At 33.9% G+C, this 14138-nt stretch overlaps 1 protein-coding gene across 2 annotated transcripts in view; it reads left to right on the top strand.

Annotated features, from left to right (window-relative positions):
- Positions 1-3612: 3612 nt before the first annotated feature.
- LOC142342273 (protein Dr1-like) overlaps positions 3613-14138 on the top strand; it is a 514279-nt gene continuing 503753 nt past the window's right edge. For both annotated transcript variants that reach the window (XM_075393554.1, XM_075393553.1), the window contains exon 1: positions 3613-3637. The gene's annotated coding sequence lies outside the window, so the exon portion shown is untranslated. The remainder of the gene's footprint in view (positions 3638-14138) is intronic.

Below are 14138 nucleotides of genomic sequence, written 5' to 3'. Positions count from 1 at the left end.
CCGTTGCGAAAGCTAAGTCATCAAAAAATGTGTGAAAACATCTTTCAGAAAAGGATAGCAGTGCAAGTCCTGAAATACATTCCAAAGAACTGTAGGAAGAACAAAAAACTCTACTAACTGATCAAATGATCATTACGAATCAAAAAGATACAATTGCGGATTTTTAGAGAAAAACAACAGAATTCAATATTTAAAATTTTTTCAAGCGTTGAACACCACTCAAAGCTATTTATCACCACTCAAAGCAGATAGCGTTTTCCACTCAAAACTTAGGCAAAGTAAATGAAACTCTGAATAAAGTAAAAAAATTCTGAATCAGATGCACAACTTGCTGCATATGGCATGCATCTGCAGGCAAAAACTAATAAAAACAAGGAAAAACACTGATTTTCCCAATTTCAATGTCTATTCCATGCATTTATTGGCAGAAGCAGGCAAAAACTAAAAAAAGAAAAAACACAGATCCTCCTGAATTCATATTTCTGATTTCAAAGTCAGCAATGTCAAAGTTGTAATCCTATTATTTTGCCCGCCGTGGCAGAAACTTCAAAAAAATTTGACACCTTGAGTTCAGAAAAAAGGAAAACAACAAATTCCAAAAAGTTTAAAATTATAAAAAATTATTGCTAAATTATTAAAATTATTCATACTCATGTCATCAAAATAAGCTCATCCTTGTACTATGCAGAATAACTAACTAACGGAGCATTTAAAACATGTTTATTCGGTTTCGAAGGCTGAATCATCAGAAAAAGTGAAAACATCTTACAAAAACATAGCAGGACAAGTCCTGAATTACATTCCAAAGAACAGTAGAAAGCACAAACAACTCTGCCGTCAGACAAGCAGATCAATTGATCACAACAAATCAAAACAAAACAGTTGCAAAAATTTAGAGAAAACCATCGGAATTCAAGATTTATACAACTTCAGGATAATAGAGTTGAACACTATGCTCTCAAATCAAAACTGTCGTAAGGGAAGGAAAATGATACTGTGAATCAAAAACACAAATTGCTCGATAAATAGGCATGCATCTATTGGAAGAATCAGGTATTAACTCAAAAAAGAAATCAGGAAGAACACATCTTCCTGATTTAAAGCCATCATAACCAAATTTATAATTCTATAATTTTGAGCGTGAGGGCAGCAGCAACTCAAAACTGCTTGACCACTTGAGTTCAGAAAAATTGAAAACCACAAAAATCCAAAATAACTCAACCTCTTAAATTCGTTGTTAATTTGCCAAAAATATTCATACTTATGTGACCAAATATTATTATAAACCAACCTAAAAAATTTGCAAAAGATACAATTTTGTAATTAATTCTCATTACCAAAACACAGCTTAAAAGGTTATGACGAGCCGCCACAAGACCACTAGAACCTTAAACAAAAGTCAATTGAAATCCTGTTCAAGAAAAAAAAACAAAACAGCACAATTTTGAGGTCAAAAACTTCAAAAGTGACCTTTCACCTTGAATTTAGAATTCCCTTCAATTTCAGAACATTACGCAGTTAAATGATTACTAAGTCAGCTTACTGCTTCTATTGCAACTTAATGCTCGCCGAGCTTTACCTGGTTATTCCGTTCCGAAAGCTAAAAAACATCAGAAAAAAAGCGTGAAAATAGTCTAACACTATCGCAGGACAAGTCCCGAACTACAATACGAAGAACTGATTTAGTGACCTGACAATTATTAGTTTTACAGCATTATAAAAATAAATCGGACAAAAAACGCATAACCCAATATGCGCAAATTTGAACAAAAAGATTAGAAACAATTAGAAAATTTCGTTTTCCAAGATCTATTGATTTGTGAAACATAATTCGAACAATTAATGACCCAACGCATGCTTGACACCGCATCCCTAGGCAACCAGAAAGCACAACACAGCTCACTGGGAATCAATGGCGAAATATAATACAGAAAATTTTTTTGAGTCAAAGACAAGACCACCAGAAAACAACAAAGAATGCAAGACTAAAAATCTACCTTTCAAACTTCAAATTATGAAAATCACAATATCGATTCTTTTTGACGTCACTAATTCAATTAGATTTTTCCTGATTAGCAACCAATGAAACGTGTCACAAAGGAGAACAAAAAAGCAAGAAAATGAAATAATTGGGCAAAAATCAAAGAACTGGCTTCTACTTTTCTATCATTAACAGTTAGATAGGCAACAAAACAGTTTTTGCAAAAACCAAAGAAATTACTTCTATTTTTCGATCATCATTAAATAAAAGTCATCGAAAGCATTAGCTACGCACTGAAAAAATTCATTGGAATAAAATTCAATTAGCAACCAAATAAACTCATCGTTACTCGGATTAGCTGATTAGACAGCGGCAAGTACAACAATATGCAAAACTCAAAAATGCATCAATATTTTTGAAAACGAACAGCAGCCAAACTATAGAAAGCAATAACAAGGAGATTTAAGGCTTCACAATTATAGCTCATATGTATCATTTTAATGTGCCTCAGTCATTGAAAAAAGGAGCCAGAAGTTGAAGCACAAAAAATTGATTAAGCCGCACTGAAGCGACAATAAATGGAATATAAATTTTTGAGTCAAAGACATGACCCACAGAATTCAACAAAGAACGCAAAGATAAAAATCAACTTTCAAACTTCAAAATTTGAAAATCAGAATATCGAAACCTACGAACTCAATCAGTTAGAGGCACTTTTTTTATTAGAAACCAGTGAAAACTGTCACAAAGGAGACCAAAAGGCAACAAAAATGCAAACAATTTGGGCAAAAACCAAAGAACTAGCTTCTACTTTTTGATCATTAACAGTTGAATAGGTAACAAAATAGTATTTTTCAAAAACAGAAGAATTGGCTTCTACTTTTTGATCATTAGCAAAAAGAAGTAACCGAAAGCATTAGCTACTCAAAGAAAAATTTTCTCGGAATAAATTCCAATTAGCAACCCAATGAACCCATCATTACTGAGATTAAATTATTTGACAACCTCAAGTACAATAAATTGCCAAACTCAAAAATTCATCAATATTTTTGAAAACGAACAGCGACGAAATCATAGAAAGCAAAATCTATGACCTTTCTAACGATTCTAAGACAAGACTACCAGAAAACAACAAAGACTTCAAGACTAAAAAACCAACCTTCAAAATTCAAATAGTGAAAAACAGAATATCGATTCCTATGATGTCATACATTCATCTAGATGCACTTAATCCTCATTAGCAACCAATGAGAAGTGTCACAAAGGAGACCAAAAAGCAACAAAAATACACCCATTTTGACAAAAATAACAGAAATAGCTTCTACCTTTTGATCATTAACAGTTAAATAGGCGACAAAAAAAACAATTTTTGCAAAAAACAGAACTGGCTTCTACTTGTTGATCATTAACAATTCTAAGTCAACGAAAGAATTAGCTAAGTACAGAAATTCTCCAATTGGAATAAATTTCAATTAGCAGCAGCAAGTACAATATGCGAAACTCAAAAATTCGTCAAAATTTTTGAAAACGAACAACGACGAAATCCTAGAAAGCAATATGTTTGACCTGTAAAGATTCACATTTAAAGCATATATGTATCACTTTAATAGACCTCAAAAATTTTAGCCTAATTGTTGTGATAAACTTATTAAATAGTTTCAGAGATGAGCCAGCGAGGCATGAAAGTAAACATCTGAAGTATTTATGGTTCTCATTGTTGGAGCGAGCTGTTTGTATATAGCCATCAATTTTTTACCAAGTTGGCAGAAGAAATCTTTAGACAGAAACATAATCGCGCGACCTGGATTGAGCTTCAACAATAATTGTATTTCTAAATTCAAAAACCTGCAACATCTTCTGAATCATGGAAGCCTAAATGGAAGAACAGATCTGATTATTTTGCACGATATTTTGATTAACTCAATCATCCCGCACAGAACCAACAACAACACCCCGCAGAGCACTGATGAGCTGGTAGCAACATTAAAGCTTTTCAACAGAACATTAAAGCCATACTATACAATAGACGTTTCGGCACGCCCCAAATATTTGATAAGCTCTTTGAACACAGAATTTCACTTATTATCTCAGTTCGGAAACATCTTTTGTCAAAGAGAAAACAGAAATCTCCGTGGTTTATCCCAGAAATTCACAAAGTGCACCCTGACGTTAATATTGAAATCAAATTTGTAAATATCATCTTGGCACACGAGAGTAACCTTAGGAAACTAACTCTGAAGAAGCGATCTAAGACCAGAAAAAGAAAGTCAAAAAGCATCAAACAGAAACAAAAGTTACGAAAACTGGCTCAGAAACCGCGGGACCAATCAGAAAATGCAGATGATCTGTAGATAAAGTGTCAGTTGCTAGTGTTGTATATTATCATCATTCCTTGTTTGGGCATTCAAGGTGCTTTTTCGTTTACCTTTTCGTAAGCAGTCCTCCCGGTAGTTTTTGAGTTTTTCATTACTTGGAGCGATCTGGGAGTTTGTTTGCAAAGAGGATTCCACTTTACTTTATTTCATATTACTTTATAGCTTTTTGTCATTAATCTTTATATATTGTAGCAACTGTAGCCATTATCTGCGCATCTTCCTATCAATAGTCCTTCAAGCACACATGCAAGAAAACAATGAGACAGTTGACAATTCAGAGGAGTGTTTTACCATAGCAGAAGAATCTAATAGTTCTGAGTTCCCCCAGCTTAAGTTTAGAGGCTATACACCTCCTATTAAAGGAAACAACAAACGCTCCCGTGCGTCCCTGAGTCCCGAAGAACTGTTAAATGAAAACCGTGTAAATATTTCAATAGAAGCTGGCATCCAGAAAGCATTAGAAGACCTAATACCGACCGTTCTCCAGAAATTGAAGAAAGAATTAAGTGAAACCATCAAGGCAATTGTCGAAGATAAGTTCAAGACCTCAGAGCAGAGCTAGAAGAACACAGCAACTTTGAGCGACGGAAAATAGAACTAAAAGCACTATCTGAGACAGAAATCCTGCAAACGTATAACCGACGAGACAACATTAAGATACTCGGGCTACCAGAGCAATCCTCAGGGAAGGAAACATACGAAGAGACAAGCAAAGCAGTGGTCAACTTAGCTTCAGAAATTGGAGTCAAGTTGGAGGAACAAGATATTTCATTAGCACAGACTGCCATCGAAAGCTCATATCAAGCCCGTCATTGTTAAATTTACTCGTAGGTCAACTAAAATCGCTATGCTCAAAAAGAAGATCATTCCATCCAACCATAGAGCCAAAATCTACGAAGATATTAGCAGAGAACGATTGGCTTTTGTCAATTTGATGCGCAGTGATATTGGAATCAACGCAACTTGGACCAGAGAGGGTGCGACTTTTTACGAATGGAAAGCAGATGGCCTTGTATACAAAATAAACGGGTTATACGAAGGGGGTCTAGATCTCAGTTACAACATTGCAGATGTAATGCGTTGTTTCGAAACGCCCTTTTCGGGACGGCACGACTATAGCCAAAGTCAAAGGAATCAGCCCTTTCGGATCGATGTTGGGTTCTGATGTTGACAAACTAAATAACGAAATTGTAAATTTTGTAGATGTGGATCAGCAGTTTGATGTAACAATTCTTCATTTAAACGTGAGATCCATTAAGAAACACTATGCGGAACAAGAATCACTTGATTTTGGTTTGGATTCTCAGCCTGATATCCTATGTCTAAGTGAAACCTGGTTGTCAAATGACGACAACATAAATAGTTACTCAATAAATGGCTAAAAATATCTAGCTGTTAAAAGCAGAAATACGGTTAAAGGTGGCGGTGTCATGATTCAACTAAGAAACTCATGTAATTTAGTCAAAGTTTGTAAAAGTCCATTCGAAGAGTCCATTTTTGATGAAGTTAGTATACATAACAGAAGAGTTAATCTGATTGTTATTTATAATAAACCTAGAGCTAATAAGAAAGACTTCGTATTTAAACTCGAAAAGTTCTTTGAAACACAGTGCTACTCTGCATGTCCAACGGTTATATGTGGTGACATAAACAAAAATACGCTGAAAAATAACCAGTTGACAAGAGATTAAAAAAATTTAATAACCGCAAACGGATTTGAATTAGCACCAGAAAGACCAACACGTGTTGTGGCACACTCAGCCACCTGTCTTGATCATTTCATTTATCATAATGTCAAACACCCAAATTCTGATGTACTGGAGCTACAAAGTTTTTCTGATCACTACCCGATTATTTTAAAATTGAAAATATACGGTGAAAAAACTGCAGACCTTGTCAGTTTTACAGATACGAGATTTCTGAAAAATAAAAATTTGAGGGACAGTTTTCAGGTTGAATTGAAAACAGAATTATCCAAGGTAGATAAGGATATAGTTTTAGCCCCAGATGCTTCTACAGCTTTTGATGTCTTTAATAAGGCTTTCTTGTCGGTTGTAAATGATTACGCGCCATTGACACAATCAACAAATAAATACAAAAAACCTGCCCAATTGGTTCAATAATAAACTTTAAAATTTAAGGACGAAAAGGAACAAGGCACATGCAGACTGGATGAAAGATAAGTCGAGTTTTAGAGCTAAAGAAAAGTTCAAAGACGCGAGATTGCTATTTGAAAAGAATTTTAGAATAACAAAAGCCATGTTCTACAGGAATAAGTTCAACTCTTTTAAAAGGGATAAACGACAAATATACAATATGCTAAATGAGCTCACTGGTAAAAAAAATGAAAGCAAAAAATATCAATACTCGAGTCATGCAGCAATAACATTGAAAATCCTTCTTTGCGGGTTAATGCTGCGTTCTTTAATAAAATTCTTTGCAAATATTGGCTCTGAGATAAGTGAACATCTCAATGGAGAATTTGTATGTCTGGTCCACAAAGTGCAACAATCTATGTTCCTCTTTCAAGCAAAAGAGCGTGAAGTTGCTGAAATAATCAGTAATCTGGAGAATAAGTTCTCAAGCGGTGATGACGATATAAGTAATGTATTAGTCAAAGTCTCGTCACCTGATACAGTTAGGTATCTGACTTTCCTAATAAATTTGTCGATGAACAAAGGTGAGTTTCCGAAAGAACTGAAAAAAGAAAAGTTATACCGATGCACAAAAATGGGTCTAAACTTGACGAAAATAACTACCGACCAATTTCCTTAATAAATGTGTGGAATCCTTACTGAATCCTTTCCGACCAATATCCTTACTGAAAAAGATGTTTACAAGCGCGTTTATTCCTACCTAGAAAAACTTTCGTTACTATGCTGTAAGCAATTCGGATTTCGAACTAAACACAGCACGGTTGATGCTTTAGTTGAATTCATTGAGGAGGTAAGATCTACTCATACTTTTTTCAAGTCAATGAGAAGTCATATTAGAGTGGTGATATTAGTCATGCTGAAGTAGTAAAAGGAATGCCACATTGAGTTGGTCCCAGGCGTCATTTTTTCAAACTCGCTCTAAAGTGGAGTGAGAAATTGGTGTTTAATCAAATTCCGAGGGAAATTTTCTTTTACGCGCGTCAAATTGACATCTGTTTTCAGTGTTTCTTTTGAGATTTATTAGAGTGATTCATATGTGCTTTAAATGTGAATCTTTAACGGTCAAACATATTGCGTTCCAGGAGTTTGTCGTTGTTCGTTTTCAAAAATTTTGATGAAATTTTGAGTTTCGCATATTGTACTTGCTGCTGCTAATTGAAATTTATTCCAATTGGAGAATTTCTGTGCTTAGCTAATGCTTTCGTTGACTTAAAACTGTTAATGAGCAAAAGGTAGAAGCTATTTCTTTGTGTTTTGGGAGAAGTGTTGTTGCCAATTTAACTGTTAAAGATCAAAAAGTAGAAGCCAGTTCTTTGGTTTTTGCCGAAATGTTTTATATTTTTGTGGCCTTTTTGGTCTCCTTTGTGACACGTCTCATTGGTTGCTAATGAGGAAAAAGTGCATCTAGATGAATGTATGACATTATGGGAATTGATTTTCTGGTTTTCACAATTTGAAGTTTGAAAGTTGATTTTTTGATCTTCAATTTTTTGTTGTTTTCTCAATTATCACTTCTCATTGACTTGGAAAAGCCGAAAATGAGTGGATCATAGCATGACAAGTTCTGAAAGACACCACAAAGACGTGAATCAAAAAATTATAACTATTGTACCTGACCAGCAGATAAACTGAATAATGCCAGATAACAAAACAATCTCAAAAGCTGAGAAAAAAAATAATCAAACAAACAACACAAAAACATAATAGTTGCTTACACTCTTCAAGCTTTTGGCCAAATCTGATTCATCTAAATATACCCATTAACCCAAGCACCATCCTTGAAAGAGGTTTATTGGCTAGTAAAGCTAGGTACCAACAAATGACAAAAATATTGGTGAAATTCAAACATGACAATCATTATCAGATAATTAGAAAAATCAAAATTAATCAAATTGCAAAAACTATAGATCCAAAATATTCAAAATCATTTCATTGGCACTAGCCGCTGTGCATTAACAGAGTATCAAACCTTGAAGAGGCTATCTAGCCCCTGAGACAAGAAAAACAAATTGAAACTTATTGCAAAAATAATGAAAAATAATGCGAATTTGATCAAAAAATGGCTTAAAATATGGATATCAAAATGTGGAACGCAATTCCATTATCACTAAAACTAAACAGTAGCCTATTATGAGACTCTAGAGGAGGTTTTTGCAGCCCTGAGGCTGGCGAAACAAAAAAATGCTAAAAATTGCCACAGAATAACAATTTTCAAGTTTGTTTGCAGTACCAAAACATAGCTCAAAACAGGACTACCAGAAAACAACAAAAAATTGAAGATCAAAAAATCAACTTTCAAACTTCAAATTGTGAAAACCAGAATATTGATTCCCAGCATGTCATACATTCATCTAGATGCACTTTTTCCTCATTAGCAACCAATGAGACGTGTCAAAAAGTAGACCAAAAAGGCCACAAAAAAAAACCATTATGGCAAAAACCAAAGAACTGGCTTCCACTTTTTGATCATTAACAGTTAAATTGGCAAAAACAGTTCTCCAAAAACACAATGAAATAGCTTCTACCTTTTACTCATTAAAAGTTTAAAGTCAACGAAAGCAATAGCTACGCACAGAAATTCTTTAATTGGAATAAATTTCAATTAGCAGCAGCAAGTACAATATGCGAAACTCAAAAGTTCATCAAAATTTTTGAAAACGAACAACGACAAGATCCTGGAAAGCAATATGTTTGACCGGTACAAATTCGCATTTAAAGCACAATTGTATCACTTTAAAAAACCGCAAAAGAGACAATGAAAACAGATGTCAATTTGACGCACGCAAAAGAAAATTTCACTCGGAATTTGTTTAAACACCAATTTCTCACTCCACTTTAGAGCGAGTTTGAAAAAATGACGCCTGAGACCAACTCAATGTGGCAGTCCTTTTACTAGTTCAGCATGACTAATATCACCACTCTAACATGACTTCTCATTGACGTGGAAAAGCCGAAAAAAAGTACGAGTAGATCATAGCATGACAAGTCCTGAAAGACAATACAAAGACGTGAATCAAAAAATTATAACTATTGTACCTGACCAGCAGATAAACTGAATAATTCCAGATAAAAAGACAATCTCAAAAGCTGAGAAAATGAAAATAATCAAACAAACAAACAAAACAAAAACATAATAGTTGGTAACACTTTTCAAGCTTTTGGCCATATCTGATTCATCTAAATATATCCATTAACCCAAGCACCATCCTTGAAAGAGGTTTACTGGCCATTAAAGCTAGGCACCAACAAATGACAAAAATATCGTTGAAGTTCAAACATGAAAAACATTATCAGATAATTAAAAAAAATCAAAATTTATCAAATTGCAAAATGAGACTCTAGAGGAGGTTTTCGCAGCCCTGAGGCTGGCGAAACAAAAAATGCCAAAAATTGCCAAAGAATAACAATTTTCAAGTTTGTTTGCAGAACCAAAACATAGCTCAAAAAAGTTATGGAAGGTAAAAAAAATATCATGCAATAGAACTTTATCAGTTTTCACAGACGTCAAGTCATGACTTATAAACAAAAAAATTGAATACGACAAAAACGTGAAAATATGCACAATTTTTGGCACAAAATAACCTTTGACCCTTGAATTAAGGCCGTCCAAGCAGCTACACCATTCTAAGCTCTCGAAGGACAACTGAAGCCAGCTTTGAACCTCTAAGCAAGACTGAGAACTTAATGCAGACTGGGTGTTAGCCGTTTATCCCGTTTTAAACTATCAAAAAGTGTGAAAATATATAACAAAAAAACAACAGGACACAAATCTAAGAAATTACATTCACTAAACAAAACAGCAGGACTGAGAACAGACAATGAAAGGATGGGGGAAACTGTTTAGAAAAAAATCAGGTTAAAAAACAAAGACCTAAATAAAAGCGAGTTGTTGTTAAAACAACACTTTCTCACTTCACTTTAAAATTAGAGCGAAAAACCGCAAAACACTTTTTTTGCTCTCTTTCATGTTTCGGCGTGAAACAATTCAATTTGACATCAGAAATCATTAAGAAGGGTGAACGTATCTTAGAAAAAAACATCAGACAAGTCCTGTATTATAATCAAAAGAATTGAATGGCAAAATTTAAATTCCCAATTGGCTACCAGAAGAATTGTTTACCATTAGCAAAACAAGCCAAAAATTTGTTCCATAAATTGAGAATTATCAAAACAGAAATTGTATCGCAGAATATTACGTTAACGAAATTATATTACAAAAAATCGAACAAAAAACTTGTATTGCAGAAAACTTTTGTTGTTAGGGTAACGAGAACCGATAATTATAATACAAAAAATCGAACACAAAAAAAACTATATCTTTCATAGATATATCTCTGAAACAAACAACAAGCAGTAACAAAACCACAAAAAATAGGCGCTACCTGTTTGGCAGTACCATGTAACAGAAAAAATTGGAGTAGCTTATGAACTCAGAGTCAAAATTGTTACAGCAAAATCAAACATTTATTCCCTTGAACCTATCGGCGCAAAACTGAATTAAATATATGAAAAATTTTTTTCCCAACATTGAGTGTTTAAAAATTCTCTAAACACCGACAGTTTTCGACATTAAAAATTGCGTCCCTATATTGCGTGCATAATACAACAGACTTGTGGTTATCAATGACAGATAGAGCAGAAAAAGGCAATAATCAGTAACTGTGAAAACCAGTGGCACCAAAATACAGAACTACAGGCCAAATCCTTTATTCTCAGCATGTTATAACTTTAAAGTCAAAACTTTTTCAAGCAGTTTCAATGGCTGAAAAATTGACAATACAACTAATTATGAAGGCAAGGTTCAAAATTTCAACTTTTAGAAACAAATGCTATCTTATTAAGAAAGTTAGAAGTAAAATTACGCCATACTAAAAAGGCCAGAAAAAATTTTCTTGTTTTCGAGGAAAAAGACTACAAGAGAAGCAAAAACATTCCAGAAATAAATATCAATGTTAATTTTTGAAAAGCAGGGGAATCAACCTGCTTATGAACCGAGAAAAGCAGGTAATGGAAGCTTAAAAACAATTGCCTTTTCATAGCCACCAATTCAATTCACCTATTACCTGTTAGCAACAGACAAAATCTGCCATCAATGAGATTGCTAAAAAGTGAAACGAATCATTCTATTATTTAGGCAGCCGGGGATACATGTCATTGATAATAAGAGAAAAGACAGCAAATTGGTTAACAAAAATTTGTAAAACTCAACAATTCAATGACATTTGTTGAAAAGAATGAAAGTCAAAGTCATGGAAAGAATTAGCTTTGACCTGAAACATTAAATTAATATTTGAAACCTATGAGAGCTGTCCTTAATGAGCAGAAATGATAACACAACAAAAAGTACATCAATTAGTCTCAACAAAAATCATTAAAATATTCTGTCAAAAACATGATAATCACCAGCCATGCACTCAAACAATTAATTACGTTCATTTATGGCTCATTAACAGCCAACAATACTTGGTGATAACAAAAGAGAAGAGGGGCAAAATCCATTAGATTTTATGACAACAAATGGTGTCAGTGTAATAAAAATCATTAGCTGCCGGTCGATGAGCACAATCAATCAATCAATTGCAAATAGGGGCCAGTGGAACACATATGTATCATATTTATAGCACTCAAGAGAAGAAATATTGAAAACAGCAGCACGTAAAATTGCAGTACGTGAATAAGCTTTGCTTTCAAAAACCTGAGATTTGTTCAAATACATACTTCTCACTCCACTTTAAATGTACTTGGAAAACCAAGCTTCAAGCGTACTCACTCGCTTTATTCTTGCCTTTATTACTCCAGGGTTATTAAAAACTTTGGATTGCACAAAAATAACAGCACACAAAAACAAAAATGAAGCGCCTCAAAACAATTCAAATTCTTTGAAATGTTAAAAGACAGAGCAGCAAAACAACCGATTTCTTGGTTTGTAAAAAAAAAAGGAGAGCGCCTAACTAATAGCCTTCGGGAGGCTGACAGAGGCTATTAAAAACATCAAAATTTACTTTCCAAAAACGAGCCGAAGGGCATGAGGGAGCATTTCAATAGATTCCTCACTAAGGGACTGTCAATTCCCTCAAAAAGTGTGGACAACATGCAAAAACTTGGACGGATCTGATCAGCATTTTCTTGAAACTCAGACATTTATGAAATTTATGTAAGTTAGTGCAAGGTATGTTAGTTTATTTTGAATCTGATATCAATTAGCAACTTCAATTTGTATTCGTGCTCACTTTCCTGTAATGATCCCACACCCTTTTGTTGGCACACAGGACATAATCCAATCGCACATTATTGTTCCACATCACTTTTGAGGGGGGAGGAATTCGAGACTCAAATGGTTTTTTGTTGTCAACTTTGGCCGACTAATAATATCATTGGAGAGATGTGAGTGCTATAATAAGAAAGCCTGTCCAACGTAGAACATCGAACCAAAAACATTTTTTTCCCATTTTTGAATTTTACAGGAAGTTATCGAGGTTAAAGTTTAGTGAATAGAAGAAATTCCGTTGTCATTATCCACATTTTGGGAATTTTTGACCAAATTTTCGTCAATTTTGTAAAACAAGTTAGAATCGTTAACGGTAGTGGGATTGATTTTGTCATCAAAGATAGAGGAGGTTTGCTGAAATGTTCGATCAAAGTTTTTTGCCCAGAATTTATGCAAAATTTCTCAAAATTCAGACTTCAATAACGGCATCAAATATTTTTTAGCCACTTTCTTTAAAATAGCCGAAAGTAGCCACCTTAAAACTGCGGTCATATTCTTCGTACTCTCAACAAGAGAGTTAGTTGTACTCCCACTGGCTTAAGTAGTATTCTGGAATCATAATTTTGCCAGCTTCCGATGATTTAAACTCGATAATTGTACAAAAAGCATCGTTAATTTTTGATATAGAAAAAATTTATTGACTTTGCAACCAGTTGAACAATTGGGTGTTTGCTTAGGCGAGCAGCAATATCAGGTCTGATCTTGATCTCACCATGGATCCTTACGGTTAAATTTTAGATTTCACCGTAAGGAGCGCGGCCATTTTTCAAAATATTCCGCATTTATAGATTTCAATTAAACTACTGACAAGCATTTCAAATCAAGGCTCAATTATTGACAGATACTAAAAAATGAGGACCCACAACCATATATTATGGTTTCAAAGATACGCTCATGGTTTTATAGCTCTGACTAATCGTTTTCGTAAACTTTTTTGGGCCTCTTATAATTTGCTTTCATTTATAATACTTACTTAGACCAACGACTTACTCTCCAAAATCAAAGATTCAACTGGGATTTTAAGAGCTATGAGTGAACCAATAGAAAGGTTTCAATATATGTCTAATTTCTCTATTGACTTTGAATATTTTTGTTTTTAGAAAAAGTCGGTGAATTTTTATACTTTGCTACCATTTTATTTTATTCGTCTCAACTTCTGGAGTAGCTTCAGTAAAAACACGCCGAAATCGATTTTGCTTAGTTACAATTTTTTTTGCAACGATTTTGTATTTAACTAATGGTTTCTTGGTTTTCATTCGAGTTTTCATTTTTTTATTTTTGATAATAATTGCACATTTAATAGGTTCACTTTGTTTCCTTGTCGAATTACCACATTAAAGACAGGTTAAATTGAAGGA

The sequence above is a fragment of the Convolutriloba macropyga genome, chromosome 7 (genome assembly GCF_964194025.1).
Source record: "Convolutriloba macropyga chromosome 7, txConMacr16.3, whole genome shotgun sequence".
NCBI lineage: Eukaryota > Metazoa > Xenacoelomorpha > Acoela > Convolutidae > Convolutriloba > Convolutriloba macropyga.
Note: the sequence above shows the minus strand (reverse complement) of the source record. Positions and strands in the feature narration are given on the sequence as shown.